The sequence below is a fragment of the Protopterus annectens genome, chromosome 11.part0, assembly GCF_019279795.1.
Source record: "Protopterus annectens isolate FY-2018-M chromosome 11.part0, PAN1.0, whole genome shotgun sequence".
Classification (NCBI taxonomy): domain Eukaryota; kingdom Metazoa; phylum Chordata; order Ceratodontiformes; family Protopteridae; genus Protopterus; species Protopterus annectens.
In genome coordinates, this window is record NC_056745.1 from 882,784,688 (window position 1) to 882,803,113 (window position 18,426).

Below are 18,426 nucleotides of genomic sequence, written 5' to 3' on the forward strand. Positions count from 1 at the left end.
GGTGGTGGCAGTGATTACTAGCATATACTCTGGGTAAAGGGGCACAGCTGGAGAATCTGTGTCAGCCTTTCCCAGGAGTGTCTGTGAAGTTGTATAAATACTTATCTCAAAGTGTATGTGTGTCAGCTACATGGGCAGGGACACAAAGCACTGGTTGGGCAGAGAGGGTACTGGAGGTTAGCTTGCCAGCTAGGCTGAGATCTCGACCCTATAGCTGTGCATTGGGGAGTCTTATTGGGGACCTGGAGAGCAAGGGAGCAACCAGCCCCAGACTGGTTGTGATCTCTGTGTGCACTTAAGGGAAATTGTACTTTACTATGTGTATTTGTTATCCTTTCCTCTTATATGAGATGCCCTCTCTGGTGTTAGTGGTGAGGATTGAGGCTCCTTGATTGCTGGGCCAGGGCACGGGCATCACAATTGCCTTATAACTTTAGCCTCTGTTTTTTATACTGCCTTATGTACTGTTCTATAAATGCTGCTCGGGTTTTTTAAACTACTGGTTTCTGCATTATACTTGCATTTAGACATGTTATTTTGAGGATGTAGTTTATATGATCTTAAATTTTATTCATGTTCTAATAATTCTGCTACTGCTTAGCCTTTGCATGTTTAGATTATGCGATTTGTTTATGTTATTTGAAGTTTTATATTGGTGCTTTATTTCTATGGGTTATAATCGCCGTATGAATAGCTTCTGTTTCTTTATACTATATTTTATTTTATATTATATAGTTTTATTCATGTTCTAATACTTCGGTAACTGCTTAGTCTTTGTATGTTTAGAGTATGTGATTTGTTTACGTTATTTTAAGTTTTATATTGGTACTTTATTTCTATGGGTTATAATAGCCATATATTTTTAGCTTCTGTTTCTTTATACTGCATTATGTACTCTTGTAGATATGCAGCTATACATTTTTAACTGCTGGCATCCGCATTATATTTGCATTTAGACATGTTGTTTTGAGGATGTAGTTTATATGATCTCAACATCTTTTTATGTTTTAATCCTTCCTGTTTTGATTACACAGATTGCATGCCTTTTGGCTAGCTTATTGGCCGAAAGTAGTCATGTGATTACTCCTTGTTGCATGTCCGTGATGCTTTTAATTGAATAGCATTGCTGCTTCCCAGTAGGATCATTGAGATTGTTGACAGTCTTTTCTCTTAGAATCCAGCAGCTTTAGGTAAGTTGTAAAGGTGTAACTTAGAACGTTTTTGTTTACAATCGCAAGGCTATTGATTTGTTTTATTTTTTTATTTAGATTGAAGCAATACTTTATACATGTTGAAGCGATTAGCATGCTGGTACAATTTTATGAGTTTTATGTTTTAAGAATATAGATGGTGATAGTTTTTGCTGTTTAGCCATCATTATTCATGGATTTGTTTGGTTGAGTTTCTATATTATTCTATTTTTACAGTTTTTAAAGTTCCTTGGGTCAGACCACCATACCTATATTTTTGATAGCAACTATGCAGTTGTATTATCGTTTCTGCTTGGTTTACATCACCAGGTTTTGTTACAAATTTTTTACCTATTGCCTATTTAGAGGTTTTGAATTATTAGGTAGGTGTTTATTGAGTGGGTGAGTTATCTTTGGCTGATATAACCGTGTGACTTCTGAACTTTTTGTGATTGGTTGACCTATAATTTTAAACAGTGTTTGAAAAATGTTTGTAGTTTATGGTCTGATGAAGCAGAGGTTACTCTGCACTAACCCTATTATCTCAATAAAGTTATTTGTTGTGTGTAGATATCTACAACCATGTTTGGAAGGAGTTTTCTTCTCTTTTTTTTGGATTTGGCTGCTACTATTTACTCCAACCTTAACTGAGCGGTCTACGTTTTTCTGTATTGTCTTCAGCCAAAACAGATTGTGGAAAGCATTCTGTTACAGGACCCTGTACACTTGGGTTTGGAAGATAGATGCATTTTCATTCCCACTGGTCAGTAATGTCTCTCTATGCCTTCCCCCTTTCCTCTAATAACCAGAGTCCTTTTAAAGATTCAGACAGATTGGCTGAAGATCATAGTGATGACCCACTTTTGGCCCAGGCACCCATGGTTCTCCCCTTCATTGAAATTAGCCATAGGCAAATTATTACAAGCATCTTCACAGGATGGACTTACTCACACAGGACGAGGGTTTTTTACACATCCTAGCCTTCAATTTTTTCATTTGACTACCTGGATGATAGAATTTTTATTCCCCTAGAGGATTTTTTTTTCTAAAGCTCTTCAGTAAACATTACATGAGGCCAAGAAACCTGCTACTAGCAAATCATATTTGGTAAACTGGAAGAGATTTTTATAGCTTGTACTAATCTAAGAACCACGATCCATTACAGGCTCAGATGACTCTGGCTCTTCACTATTTGTGCAAATTATCTGCTGGTCTTTCCTTTCTTTCATTAAACTTCACCTGACATCCATTTCTACTCATCTACCCCTGGATCCCCCTTTTGAAATGGCCATCTGTTAGACAATTTCTGAAAAGGGTTTTGCATATGCAACCACCTCTTAAGTGAATGGTTTCTTGTCGGGATCTTAATTTAATTTAATTGTAGAAATCATACCTTGTCTCCTTTTGAACCTGCTCAGAAGGCAGACTTGAAAGTTGTTACCTTGTAAAACAATCTTGTTAATTGTTTTGACCTCTGCCACACACATATCTGATTTGCAAGGCCTTAATGGTCAGCCATCCGTATTTCATTTTTCGTAGGGATAAGGGTTCCTTGACAACAAACCACTTCTTCATGCCTAAAGTGGTACTAGAGTTTAAACTGAACCAGGCCATTAATCTTCCAGCATTTTGCCTGTGCCTACAGCTAAGGGTGAAAGGATTTTTCATACTTTATGGGTTCATACACAACTCAGATGCTATACTGAAAGAAACATATCCTTCCAGATTGCTGACCAACTGTTTATTTCTTATGAAGGTAGAAAGACAGAATGAACAGTATCTAAACAGACTATTTCATGATGGTTGTCCCTAGCTATTACCTTTTGTTATGTCCATCACAGACAATTACTTCCAGGCATAGTCAGGCAGGGCTTACTCTACTCTGGCTTTGGATACTTCCATGGCATTTTGTAAAGGGCTGAACTCTAGAAGTATACTAGACAGGCAGCTATTTGGTTGTTAGTTCACATGTTTACCACATCTACTCTAGATCCAGGGCGGGCTTTATTTTTTTTAATTTTATTTGTTTTTGTTATCTAGGAAAGTCCAACTAGAAAGGAAAACCCATTTTTAGTGGTGCTTGGGGAGAAAAATACCACAAATTCAATATCTTTGAAACATTTCAATATTTTATGCTGTAAATTTATATAAAGAAAAATTAATGTTTACAAAAATTGTAGTTTAGAAACAGAGTTGTTTAGCATAAACAGATTATGCATTTGATGGTACAGCTAACACAAAATACCATTACATGAAATTGTAATATAGGCTTTAGAACTATTTACAATAACATATACAGATATAGTAAATTGATAAGCATGAATATAGGTTTATAGGTTGGTACTAGGCTTGCGGCCCTAGGGCCTATACAAGCCTAGCCATAACAATTCCCTGTATATTTCTTCCCACAATATTTACTTCCCTGAACCCCTGTCTAGCAGGACGAATGACGTGATCCCTGGGGTGAATTTCCTATCTCCCATCCAATCGTCAAGGTTCCTTTTGAAGAGGGCCAAGGAGGCGCTCTGCTTGACATGTATGGGCAGTCTATTCCAGAGTATGGGGAGTCTCTGGGTCAGGAACCTATCCCTCCAGCATGTTTTGTTCATTGTGACGACAAGGTTTAGATCCCTGGAGTGTGTGTCTCTGAGGGATTGGGATTTCTTTAAGTGGAGCATGTCCAACATATCAGGGTTTGATATGGCCTTGTATGTTAAGCAGAGATCGCCTCTGAGTAGATGATATGCCACAGAGTATAGCTGGAGTTTTTTTAGGTGGTCAGCATAGGGCATCTGCTTTAGGCCTGTGATTCTTTTAGTGAGGTATTCCTGCATCCTTTCCAGCTGTTGCAGATGTCTTGTGAGGTACATACCAAACGAGGTGCTGTACTCTATAATGGGTCTAATGACGGATAAGTACAGTGGGATATTGTTTATATACATATGGTGAGAGTGGAAAAGCAATATATTCTTAGGAATTAAAAGTATTTATCAAAAGAGAACTAGTTAAATAATAAGGAGTAAATTGTAGTATACTGGAAGAGTAATCCCCATGGAGATTAGTTAGGTTGAAGGAGTGGAAAGTAAGGCATGAGGGAGGGAGAAAGAAAGAGTTTGATGGTGAGGGAGGGATATATCAAGTAGATGGTGAGGGAGGGATATACCAAGTAGATGGTAAGAGGAGAGGAGAGTAATAAAAAATATTCTCTGCATAAAGGGTCTGTGTTCTGAGAGAAGTAGCCATGTGGTTGTGATAATTATCTAAGCTAGCTTATCCAGGTGTGGAATATGTACAAAGCCAGGTGTTGTTTAGGTACTGTTTAAGTTGGGTTTTGGAACATTAACTTGTGTGGGAGGTATTTCATTCCATAATTTTGAGCCATAGTTGGGACTATAAGGAATAAGCAGGATGGATATGTTGCCAGAGCACAGGTCACTGGTACAGGAGTAGCATTGTAGTATGTTTTCAAGTAGAAGCATTTTTCTGGCATATAGATAAGTTTGTGTACCCTGACTAATTCAGAATCAGAAAAATAACTGAGTAATTCTAGCCAGTTTATATTCTTAAGTAGGTACAATGATGGGTTTTGTATGTGGAGTTTGCAGCAAATGTAGCTACTTTGTTATCGCCTGTTTTTTCTAATTTTATTTTCAAGTTAAGATTAGTAAAACAGGAGATGCGCATAGAAGAGATGGGTGTAGGTATGATCCAGCAATGGATTTTCTGGCATAATCTATAAGATATTGCTTAGCCCTGTTGAAGGAGCCAAGCTTTACGTGTGTTTCTGATGGCTTGATGGAGGTGCTTGTCGAATTTTAGTTGGTCATTGATTAGAACTCCTAATAACTTACCACGAGGAACCACTTTAATTTTAGTGTTGTTATATGAGTATATATGGGAGGTCCGTTTTAAGTTGTTTTATTTCTTAGGAGTAAAGGGTATTAATTTTATTTTATTTGGGTTTAGGAGTAAGTGGGAATTACCTAGCCAAGATTGTATAGCAGAGGAGAGTTGGATGACGAAGTTTTTAAGCTTTGCCGAGGTCATTTTTAAAGGACTCCTGGATTCTATGCCACCTTTCTCCAACCATGCTCTCCAAGCTTTGGTAATCATCCCATACAGATTTGGCAACTGTGGCAATGATCTAATGAAGGACATAGTACAGTTGTGTAACAGTAGATGTTTGTCTAGATCACTTCTTTAGTAGCTGTTCCCACCTTCCAACCCCAATTTGCATTGCTTTTAACACAGTTAATTGTTTTAGTTTCTTAAAATGTGGTACTGCATTCTGAAACTCATGATTCCTTCTTTTGGGGCAAGAGAACTCTGATGTTTGGTGCCATACCTGTTGTTTATTTCTTGCATTGTGATGCAGGTAGCAACAATGATATATTGAGGTATCTTAAAAACTTTGAAGGTGGGTTGATCCTTTGCAGGGTGCCCAATGTAGCTCAGGCTACTGTTGCAATGATCTATTCGGACATCTACTGTTATGGTAACAACACTTAACACAACTGTAGTCTCAGTTCAATACACATTAGCCACAACTTATTTCTTCTTTGAAAGGAAAAAGAAATAAGGCCATTTCTTTCATTAGTTATGATTTTTGTCCAGGCCAACACTAAATCAAAATGGTTAGGGAAAAAGACCTAGAAAGCACTTCAAAGCAGCTAGAACCCATGACTTATGGGAGCCTAGTGACTCCCAGATCCCCCCTCCCCACTTATTTCCTTCGCACTTATTACAGTGCAGCCTTTGTTAGTTAGGATGCATTGAAAATGATGTGGGGGAGAACAAAAAGCACAGAAAAGACGAAATATGAGTGAAAAAAAATGGAGGATGTGGGAAATCCAAAATGGGCAATAGTGGGGGAACAGTAGACCGTGGCAAGGAGAACGGCCGCCTTTGTCTATAGGTCCATTTCACTTAAGGTTGGTTCTTTACATGCAGAAACACAGAAAGTGCTACAAGTAACGGAACCACAAGCAAAAGCATTTGCAACTTTCCATTTACACAGTGACACACTGCAACAGACATTTAAAGTCTATTCCCCAAAGTAGTCCTAATTTTTGGGACAAATTTGTACACCATCCTGCCTCAGACTAGAAGAAAAAACAGTGGATTACAGTTACTAAATGCTGTCTTTCATTAAAGTCAAAGACGTCTTCTTGTAATTTAGTTGCTTAATTTGAACTCTTAAGAAGTTTATTGTATAATAATCGAGTGCCAGATCACGTTCCAAGTTATAGTGTTTGTTGATTTTTCATTATCTTACAAGTTTATTAATGCCATGAGTGTATTGTACTGTCTTAAATTTCTGTATGTGAAGTATGCTTTTGCAATGTTTTAAAAGTCTGTTTTTCTCCCTGGAGGCCTACGCTGAGAACGGGTTTTGTTGACCCAATCGGAATACCGGTTAAACAAATAGGTTCATAGGTGGGTCACTAGGCTAATGGCCCTGGGGCCTTTAAAAGCCTAGCCCATAGGATTACCCTGGCATCGTGCCACCCGACCTTAGTTCCCAGTGCCTCTGTCGAGTAGTAAAGCCACTGGGGTGAATTTTCTATTTTCCAAATGTCAAATAAATAAAAATTCTGTTATTTCATAAAAGACCATTCTAATGCACGTCATCTTTAACTAACTTTCTTGACAATGCTAATTCACATCATCATTTTCTACCATCTTTCTAAGCCAGTAAGACCAGTATTTCAATCTTGACCCCAAATTCTTCATATTTATTTGTGCTTTCGTCATTATTCTGGTCTGGGGATAAACAGCTGAGAAGTGGGGAACCTGTTTATATATCAGGGGCATTCCCGATTTTAACACAATTTTTTTTCTCTGATCCTCTTGATCCCTCCTTAAACAGGCGACTTTCGGAGATATGGTGATGAGTTTCAGTCAATAAATATTTATAATAATTAGAGTTATAAACTTCTTTTACTTCACAAAAATACATATTAATTCACATTACCTTATTCTGTTAATGTCTCGAGTTAACAGAATTAATATTGTTAAAAGTGTCCGTGATTATTTCTGAGTTTTCCCTATTTAGTTGAGACCTAAACTCAGTACGAACACGGGCTGCAAACAGGATACTCCCAACGCAGAATACCTACCATTCGCATCCTTGCTTCACGCAAAAAAATGAAGTGATGTCACATACAGCTTGCTTTTGCAGTCACCACAGTACTGTCATTACAATATGCTATCGCTGTACGTCGCTGCTTTGCTTGGAGTGTACTAACTAGAACGCGCCTCCATCCAAAGCGACTGTAGGTCGTCTCGCGCGTTGTCGCGGTTGTTAGTTTCACAATCAGCGCCATATTGGTATGCTTTTCAGTCGTGCAATTACAGGGTAGGGGAAAGGAAACGCGGAGCATTTAATGTTCATATAGTTTAGTTTTTGGAGGGACGATGCATCACCTCAGCGTTGTGAATGCGGACAAAGCATTTAATAATGAGGTATACATTTATTTTTTTAAACCGTTGACAGAAGATAATTTGGAAATATAAAAACACGGCTTAGTTACACTATACGAAGAAGGGTGTAGGTTAAATAAAAAGGATGCACAGATCAAACTGGGCCTAAAGCTTTTTTTTTTTTTTTTGCATCGGACGTACTTTTTTTTCCCCCTGCAAATGTAAAGTGCACCCACAATTTGTTTACTCATATTGTTTAATGCAGGGATTATTTAGAGTTTTGATGATTTAATTATGACGGGCACAATGTGGTCGGTAGTTAATAGTTCTGTCACTACTGCAGACCTCCAGCTTCTTCAGCCGCCTTGCACTGTAAGTTGCAGGGTATATTGCTTTAGAAATTGAATTGCTGCTGCGGTTAGTTGACGAAAAAACGAACTGATCGCCGTTTTGATGGGAGGGGATAACTGGGTCTAAAAAAAGGCATAACGTAAAGGAGTAGAATCCGTGCAGATTGTAATTTGCTGCTTTATTTCTCAGATTTGAATCAGGTTGTTGTACAAACGGGTGGGCTCTAAAAATATAGTGTTTGCTATAAATGATTTTCATGTAGGTATGCAAGATCTTTTTACCCAGCATCTCGCTGTCTTTTTTTTTTATTAGTGGGTACGTACAGGCCTGGTGGTTTCCCTCTTAATGTGATGACTTGAAATGCATTAACATCCCCTCCCCCCAAAAAAAACTTTTGTGTGTGAATGCTTTTATAAGGTTTAGATCCCCTGTACCCGGTTTGCCAGCTGCTTATTTGTAATAATAAATCATGCCAGTTTTTGAATGACTGTTTTAAAATCCAGTATTTTTAGTTGATGTCAAGGGACTGATGGCACAAGTTAGAACACAACTGCTGTTTGTAACATGGTTACGGGAATGGTAATGTGCCACTTAAAGATCAGGCATATTGATGGCTATTTCTGAATATTGGTGAAGTGCGGTGGTTTCTTTTTAAACAGGGTGTTGATTTGTCCACAACATGTGGTTTCCTTGTAAGTGGTGTGTAGACCAAGGAGTGGGAGGTATTTGCAGTTTGCTGGAAGAGTGGTCTCTTTTATACAAAGCTTGTGGGATGGTGTTTTATTTTACCATAGGACTCCTTTTTTAACTTTATGGCTTTGGGAGTAAAATTTCTTAGGCTTAGTGGTTGTGCCTTTGTATGCATTGCTGAAGTGTCAGGTGTAGTTCCGTTTGATTTGTTGCTGTTGTACCCCTCCCCCCTCAAAAAAGCGAGCCCAGGTGGGTTGATTTCTGCAGTGATCATTCGAATATAAATCGTTTTTCTTCAGTTTCATAACGAGGAGTGCTTATTTCAGCTACTGCCGAAGTGATTTCAGCTTCTGTCCTGGGTATGTTATAGTAACAAACACGCCACAGTTATTAAATTATGCAGTAATAAAATAGTAAGAACGTGTGGAAATGCACAGTGTGATTTTAACATTGGGAATACATTTTCTAGTGAAGTGATAGATGCGTATTTCAGACTACTGAAAATAAGTTTTTAAACGCTTATTAATCATGCTAAACATGCAGAACATTTAATGCTTTACCATGCAAAGGGCTAAATGGCTGCCATCGGCTGCTAGATTTGTGTAATTAACGTTTAGGGTAATGAACGAATATTACTGCACATTTTTAATTCACGTTGTCATCTTGAGAGATCTTTCATAATTCCATGAAGTTGGAGTGAGTATCTTCAAGTTGGGTTACTTTAGGTGAGAGGTCAGGTACTTTATACAAGAGTACAGGTGTAACGGTCTGTCTGAGATATTGGGTAGATACCTCAGTTTTGCCCTCTTTGCTATAACTAATGGTCAGTACTGTTGATTCAAAATTATGCAGGCAATTTTTCACTAAAATTGTTTTGAATATTCTTAGTTGTACTCGTGGTTCTCCTAATTCATACAGTACTGAAAATGTATGCTTAATATTCATAACTGATGTGATTTTGTACTATTCAGAGTTAGTTACATTTAACAGTATTTTGTAATATTCAAAGTTAGTTGTGCTACATTAACAGTATTTCTGTAAGTTAAATCAGAGGTGACAGTCTTTCTATGTAGTTCTGTACCATGCATGTCAGTTTTGTCTATGTAAATATATTGTTTCCACATGGCAGAGGAAGTGACTGAAAAGGGTTTTGTACCAGCCCATGTAACTGGTTAAGAATCCGTAAATAAACACAAACATTTCACGAATTCACCAAATGTTAATAAACATTTTTTTTCTTAAGTTGTCATTAAAGGGAATCGTAGAATAAAATGTAGATCTGAGTGAAAATTTTAGTGGGGTGAGGGACATGTGAATTCATTTAGGAGGGTGAAGGAGGCTGACGTTTTTAAATTATGCTTTTTCAAATAAAATTCTAAGGTAGGATGGCCATTCCTGATGAATGAAAGGCTCCGGCTCCCCTAGGTAGGGAGAATGCATGGCAAGTGTTACTACAGAGTTCGGGTTCAACTTTTGGGGGGATTTGGACTGTCTCTTGGAGTTTTTTTGTAGGATGAAGTCTGTAGGGTGGTGGTGTAGTGTATTGGCTCATTGGCCGTTTTACGCAGGAATAGGCATGGCCAGAGTGTTTTGACAGAACCAATGCCTGTGATGTATGCAAATGATTGGCATAACATGCAGATTTGCCAGTGACCTCATGCATACGTTGATTAGTTTCTAAAGTAAGTTCTCTCTTCCTCAAAGTTGGCATATTGAAGTAAGGGGGGGTGTGCCCACTACAAAAGCAAAGGGATGACAGTAAGGATGCACATCCCGGGAACTCCCCTGTTGCTATTTACTTGCTTTGTAAAAGCAAGGGAAAACAGTAATGTAGGGATGCACATCACCAGTACTGCCCTGTCGCTACTTACCTTTACACTAATGTTTATCTTTGAAGTATGTAAGGTCATTTTTTAGTACTGGGTAACAAACAAGTCAATTTTAAAACTCTTAGTAGTCTACTACGAACTGGCAAGTATGCCTTTTTACTGTCTGATAACACATATCTTAGAAATTGTTTAAATACCAACAAGGTATAGTTCCTGAACTTTATACAAATGTTTCTTGTGAATGCCCAACTCTGCATGCCTGTGCTTCCTCATCGGGATGAATATTTATGCCCATGAGAACCACATCATATTGTGGTTATTCATGAGTACAGATAGACGTCAGCCAGCTGGGGCAAGGTTTGGGAGGCGCTTGCTACTGTGCATCTGGTGAACCAGTACACTACAACATCGCTGTCTGTAGAAGAGCTGTGGTGTACTGTTTTGAATGTTATGGTTGGAAAGAAAAGGGCTGTAGTGCTCAAATGTAGTGTTTTGTTAATGGTCTTTATGCAAGCAGGTCATTTTTGAAGTCTGCTTGTAAAAACATATTTGCCAGTTGATACTTGGTGGGGGGGTGGTGGTGGTGTTGGAGCGGGGTTTAAAGGTACCTAGAAATTTTGTGGCAGGTAGACATTGTTTTGGAGTGCTTCGTTTTAGCTGGTCCATATGTTTGGATGTAGAAAGTGTGAGGTGTAAGATACCTGAATATTATTTGAAAGAAAATAAGAATAGTTTTTGTCACAAATTCATAATTCATGCAATCATGCCAAGCCATTTTTTGGTAGTGTTTGGCTATCAAAAGTGTAAACTTCGTTTTATTCCAGTTGAGGTGTTTATTTTGTAGCCATAGTAGTAGGTTTTGAAGGTCTGTGGCTATTCCATCCATTACGTTAGTAAATGTAGAAATCACTGGCATGCAGTGTAAAACTTGGAGCCCTGTAGGCCATTTGTGAGAGTGGTTGGTTATAAGACCTGGAACAGAGCATTGTGGGACACTAATGAGAATAAGTGTATTTGCAGAAAAGCCTTGACCCACTGTAATTTTGAAAGGCAGTACTGGAAAGATGGCCTTTAAGTCAGGTTATAGTGTTGAAGGTGAAATTGGTATAGTGTTTTAATTGTAGTCTATGGTTGGTAACTGCTGCCATGGTAGGGCATTTGAAATATTGAAGAAAATACAGATTCTTTCACCTCTCTCTTCCCACTGATTTTTTTTTTGGCCTGTTCACCGTCAGGCCTCCCACTATTGGTTTTCGGTCCCTTTGTTCTTTCAACAGTGGGGAGCATGCAGTATTGTGATGGTGGTAGTCTGCCTGAAGTGCTGTAATGGGTGTGCATGTCTAATTGAGGTTTTAACCCCTCTCTGCTTGTTGATGTGAGTACCCACATTACTGCAGGGTCTCTTGTTCTCCCCATGCATGCTTCTGATTGTGAGGGTTTCAGCCCATGTCCCCGGTCCTTGACATTTTTGCCACCATGCAACCCTCAAAAAAAAAAAAAAAATCCTGATTTCTTGGAGAGGTACTTCATCTTTAATGCACTGTGATGGTATGGATGCCCTTACTATGATGTTGGACCACAGTCCGATTCATTTAAAATGGAAGCAGTGAGAAATATTGTGAAGTTTGAGAATAATTGGCAACTTTTTTTGTTTTCATTGATTTTTAAATATTTGTTTCCTACATGTATTGTATTGCCTGTCAAGCTTTTTGCAAAGACTAAGGAAATAGGACTCACTTTTTAATAAAAGGCTATATTATTTCTATCTTGACTTTTTGTCTTGGTCAAAGTGTAATATTTTATGGATGGGGAATAGGAAATTTGCACTGGACCTGGCACCCATGTCCCTTATGGATGGAGGTAGCTTATACCCGTAGTGTCCTATTTGGATGCAGGTCATCCATTATTCTTTCAGGAAGACTTTGCTTAGAAAGGCCCCTTGGGTCATTAGCTTAGTAACAGTCTAGTTCATCTTTGCAAGCCATAGATTCATAATTTGATGAATTTGCTGTCTGTAGTTTGTTTAGTCACTTTTATACAACAAAAGGCTTGAATGTGATCACAACTGAGAGCCAAGCAGAAAAAATATACCACAAAGACCAGGAACTATACCTCAAATAATATATCAATAGTCCATTTATTGGTTGCCAAAAAGGTCATTGTGCAAAAAGCAAAGGCTTGAATGTGTTTATGGTCCCGAAGGAAGTCAGTCTCTAACAGTGCAAGCCAAAGAGCTGTGAATTAAGACTGAACAGTTTTAAGACCTTGATGGGTGTGAAACCGAGAGAGCTACATAAACCTTGCTGTGTTTTGTCTTTAGTAAAAGACTTTCAGACGTGATGGGGAAAGTGATGCAGCAGCAAAGTAGGTATCTTCCTAAGGACAGTATCGTGAGATTTCATTCATCTCCAGTGAGCATTGAGGGAGGTGCCACATAATGGGGGAAAACTGCTCAGTCATCCTTTTTGATAACCTTTAAAGGGCTATGTAGTTCATAATCCACTCCTGCCAGCATCACAGTTATTAACTACTGAGTTTTTCTAAACATGAATGCTTTTGTGGGGACTTGCTGGCATGATTTTATCTTCTTGGCAAGCAACTCTTTCCCTGTAATGGCCTGCAAGAGCGTGGCTGATGGGATTACAATTTCCTAGTTTGTTTTGATATCAGTCAAATTTAATTTAATGATTTTTTTCTATGTTGATGAATATATTTAATGATGACATTTTTGCATATGGGGGTCTGGTGTCACTTGGTGACAGTCCTCTAGAGCCAAGGTTTAGCCTGCCATGTGGCTAGCCCTGCTGCAGTAGTTCTTCCACACTCATACATGTGGCCAGTCTACGTAGTGTATGCCTTAGGAATGTGGGAGAAAATGAACACCCAGAGGAAACCCACTATTCTTTAATTGTTAATGGTTTGTGTGTAACACCATGCTGTATTAGTGTGACTGTATAACATAAGCTAAACTGCCCTAAAACCAGTGCCTGAGTAAAAGGTAGAGATTGTGCATAAGTGTAGTTCTAGAAGACTCCACAGAAGAGATGCCAGTTGTGTGATGTATCCGGATGTCCTCTCATCCCCTCTTACCAGATCCAAGTACATTATTGGCTCTCATTTGTATGCTAGCTGTCTGCTTCTGTATATTTTAATGGTAAATTTTTTTAAAAAGGCATTTTCTTGTATGATTTCATTCTTGAGTCATTAATGCTTACTTGTTCATATTGTATCCCGTTCACGTTACATAGTGCACTATTGTCCCAGTTCCCTAGTTTTTTCCCTTTATTGGTCACTGAGCACAATAAAAAGATTTGAGTACATTTTTGGGGTAATTTCTGCAGGATGAGTCTCAACCCTAGTGGCTGCCTTGCTTTCATTTACCTCTATTCCTATGACTCTTAATACTAGCAGGATATAATGCAAATTTATTTTACAACCTTTTGGGTTGTCCTGGTACATATGAATTTAGGCTACCCATTCACACACTGCCTTGCTTGTGAATTCATGGCTAGTGCTGGTGTGTGTTTCTGTTTTCCCCAGAAAATCTGTAAACATTCTTGAGAATCCGTTTGTACCACAACACCCAATGGGATACTAGCTTTTTACATTTTGGAGTATTCAGTCATTCAGTAGAACCTGCATGTATTATTAGAAATACTTGTTTTAGTACTGGTTTTTAGTGTATTACATTTAAAACGTTTATTCTATTTATATAAAGGTTCACAAGGAATTGTTATGGAGTCATATTAATGGCTGGAACTTAAGTAACAGTATACTGGGTTGAGTTTCAGCCAATAAAAATGGAATTTAATAATTTTTGGTAACTGTCTCCCAGTGGTGTATATGCTGAGTACTTTGGAGCAAGCCATATGCACATTCTGTGTTCATTACCATGCTGTGCACAGTGAGTATAAGTACGACATAAGTAAGATCTTGTATCTAGCAGATATGGGGGCTGAAACTAATGTGGGGTGGGAGGACTCATTTTCACTGTGACTATTTTTATTTACATCAGTCTGTCTGTTGCAGCTGTAAACTAGAAAAAGCTCAAATGAGAGAGTGGCATACAATATGATCTGGTGATGTCAGTTTCATTCGTTTGATCCTTCGATCTGACGTGGATGCATTTTATAGCTCATGGATACTGCAAACTCTTGAGCTTCCCCTTACCAATAGTGCTCTAGTCCCACAACATATCTCGGATCTCATTTGCTGCCTTCACATATGGACATGATCGCTGTCTGCTCTCGAGCATTAGTGTAGAAGAGATAAGTGAAATGATTTTTCTTCTCTCTTGGCTAAGTTTCTATTTTATCTAAATTTTTACCTCTGTTATCCTATGCTGCTTCAGGGTAATTTAGTTGCCATTGTTGTTTTTGTCACTTTCTTTTTCTTCTGTTTTTATGGTAACTTAGAAACATTAATAATAATAATGATTTTCTATTTAAAAAAAAAAAAAAAAAACTTTTCTGTGTGCCCCCCCCCCCCCCCCCACACACACACCCAATAGTTTGTAATGGCTGAAAAACTTTCGGGTTTCAAAAAAATGCAGAGACTGGCATAAGATCCCTTTGTCTGATGCCCATGACTCCTGTGTGTATTGCTTATGCCCTGCACACTTGAAGTTGTTGGCCTTTTCAACCCCAGGGCGTTTATTAATCGTAAAAACAATTTTTGATATTGAAAGGACTTCTTCCGAAATCCTTTTCTGAGTCGGTGGGTAGAGCTCAACCCTCCAAGGCAGGATGAAAGAGTCCAGAAAGTGCCAAATGGAATCGTCTGGATCTAACATTCCTTCTTCCGATGTGACCACTGAGCCAGCCTGGAAAATCTCAAAACAGTTGGATCTGAAGACCAGCTCCTCCTGTTGGTCTGTTTTGGATACAAAGTCTGCCTCGTTGGATCTGAAACAGCTCCCCCGGACCCGGTATGCATCTCTGGACCCTGTCCCCTCTCTGCTACCATACCCTCTTTAGAGAGAGACTGTCACTCTAGGTCCTTTTCAGTGGCTGCTGCGCCCCATTCTTCCAGAAGTCTTGGGAGGCAGATGTGGATAGAATGTGAAGTTTCTCTTGGCACAGATTTCAGATGGGAGTTCTCCCAGCTCCTGCCCCTTTGGGTCAGGAGACCTTTGCTAGTATTGCTACACCCATCTTGGCTTTTTCTGTGATCCATCCTTTGGCTTTGGGGTCCTTGGATCCGGATTAGTGTATCTAATCCGAAGATGAGATCTACTCTAATACCTTGTCTGGACTTCCTCTGAGCATGTTGGAGCCAGATGACTCTCTGAGACGAAGCTTTGTTGTCAGATCCAAGGTGTTGGTCTACTCTGAAGCTGTCTGAGCCATCTCTGCCCCTCAGAGCCTCAGTGGACAGCTCTGCTCAGACTTCTGCCTCGGGTAGATTGCCCTTGGGTCAGAGGGAGCATACTGTCTGGAAGCATGTCTTCCTTCTCCCTGGGGCATTCTGCTTTGAGGTGGTAGTGTGGGTGTTCTCTTCTAGAGGACTGCTTTGAGGTGGTAGTGTGGGTGTTCTCTTCTAGAGGACTATCTCTTCCCCCCCCCCCTCAAATCTTCCTTCTGGATCCCATATGTCTTTGCGCCTTGAGCCTCAACACTCTACTCCATAGGGGCTGGCTGTACTTGTATCTTGCGATACTTCTCCAGACCATCCCACCAAAGAAGTCCCTAGGAAGAGAGAGTGCAAGAGGAGGCACTGAGACTCCCCTTGGGAGTCTGTCACAGAAAGTACCGATTTTCAATGAAGGGGTAGGGTCCCCAGGATCACCAGCTAAAGACAGTTCCTTTGGAGACGTTTTGGAGATCTATAAGCAAAGGGGTGGCTGGTCTACTGATAACCCTTCCCAAGAAAAATTGGTATTTCTGGAGGCATTTGGATCTGGCCCATCTACTTCCTGGGTGACTCCACCAGCTGATGAGCTTAATTGATTTTTATCTCTCGGTGGTTGTTGAAGGAACCCGATTCTGTTGAGCTGATCCCTAAGAGACCTGATGGGATCCTGGCACTACTGAATGAAAGAGTTCTGGAGCAAAGGAGTACTAGTAGATGCTATGGTTGTAGCGGCGGCCACAAAAGAACTCTGAGCAGAGTTTCTGTTGACCACCCAATAGGGAGACAGACTTGGGAAGTGTGTATGCTTCAGCGACCTTCACAGACTTGGGTCACTTATTTGGTGTACTTCAGCAAGCTTCAGTGGGATTTGATTAATGAACTCTCCAAATCCCTCTCGGGAACAGTAACTGACTTCTGGTGCCTCATAGATGGCTACCCTACAGTCCATCTCACATTCGTCCATGAGGCTCATTTCACATGCAACTGAAGGTACCTCAAGGACAGCAGGTTGGGCATTTCCGTTTAGATGATGTCTAGATGCGTTTGTGTGATTTATGAGGAGCCCTTAAAGTCTTCCTTTGTCAATGCTCCTTTGGTGGAAGCTCATTGTTTGGCCCCAGAGTGAAGGAAACACAGTCTTGTTCACACCTGCATAGTAAGACCCTGTCTGCAGTGGGCGTATGTCTTTAAATCCATCAAAGAACCTTCTATAGGACTCAACGAGTTGGTCTTAAAATGTTCAAAAAAAAATCTCAGGGTCCTTTCCATGGTACACATGGAGACAGATCCCTCTGGGCAGAGGGGGATTCAAACAAAAGATCCTGCCCCCCCCCCCCCCCCCAGCAGTGGAGGACTGCAGAGTCAAGGATTGAGGGATTTTTTCAACAGATCTAACAATGCTCCTGAAAGGAGGCCCAGTTACCCACCTCTGGAGGCTGTTGGGGGTAGCTTATCCCTGCATTAGAGAGCCTGGCTGGACATCACAACAGATATCTAGGTACAGAGGATTATTTCCAGAGGTTGTATAATTTCCTGCCCCCCATTAAGAATAAACAAGATTCCCGATGTTCCACCCAGTCAGAGGAAATAGTTAGCCCGGGGGGGAAAAAGGCTGCCAGAAAACATCCAAGGGGGTTCCTCCACACCCGAGAGAGTCCAGAACCTACTCAGGGAATTTTAGTGCCAAAGAAAACGTCACTAGAGACCAGTTTTGTGTCTTGGCATTCTGAACAAATCAGTTCAGTACACACAGTTCTGGATGGTCATGATTCAGTTCATTTTGCTGTTTCTGCATCAGGACGACTGCATGTGATCAGTAGGTCTACAGTCCCCAGGGTGCTCACCAAATGCATGGCAGTAGTAGCAGCTCACTTGAGACTGCACAGATTCCGAATGTTTTCTTGCCTGGTCGGAGTGATTACGAGCTGGTTGTCCAGGTATCTATTGATCAAAATAGAGAGGTTATGTACTCCAGTTATGTTCTCATTTAGGCATTACCATCAGTCAACAAATTTCATCTAGAACCAACTCAAGTGCCAGAATTCATAGGAGCCTTGTTCAATACTGTATCAGTGACGGCCTCTGTTACTCTGCCAAGGGTACATACCGTTAGATTTCAAGTCAAAAGGGTAATTCAGAATTCCTCACTGTCAGCCTGACTGATTCTACAGGCTTTAGGGTCAGTGTCTGCTGCCATAGTTCTGGTTCCATTGGTAAGATACCATACGACAGTTCTTCAATGAGCCCTGGTGACTCTGTGGTCCATCCTGTACCAGCCTTTGTCCACCCAGGTCAAAATAATTCAGGCATGCAAGATACCTCAGGTCATGTATTTGCTTAGAACCGACTTTACGAGACCGGCCATTCATACCTCCTCAGCCCAAGGCCATGCATCCCAATTTAGGTGTGTGTGGGGGGGGGGCACTTCTTAGAAAGACGGTCCAAGGCACCAGGTCCCCAGAAGAGGCTAACGTTCGTATCAGTGTCCTAAAAATGAGACAGTTCTAGAGTTGCAGGCCTTCCAAGATGCACTGCCTTCAGGGACTGCTGTGATTCAAACAGACAGTATGTCAGTAGTCTTGTTACATCAA

The 18,426-nt window shown here is 40.0% G+C and overlaps 1 long non-coding RNA gene across 1 annotated transcript in view; it reads left to right on the top strand.

Annotated features, from left to right (window-relative positions):
- The first annotated feature begins 7,357 nt into the window (after positions 1–7,357).
- LOC122815627 overlaps positions 7,358–18,426 on the top strand; it is a 64,288-nt gene continuing 53,219 nt past the window's right edge. The window contains exon 1 of the long non-coding RNA XR_006366975.1: positions 7,358–7,655. This is a non-coding gene — a long non-coding RNA (uncharacterized LOC122815627). The remainder of the gene's footprint in view (positions 7,656–18,426) is intronic.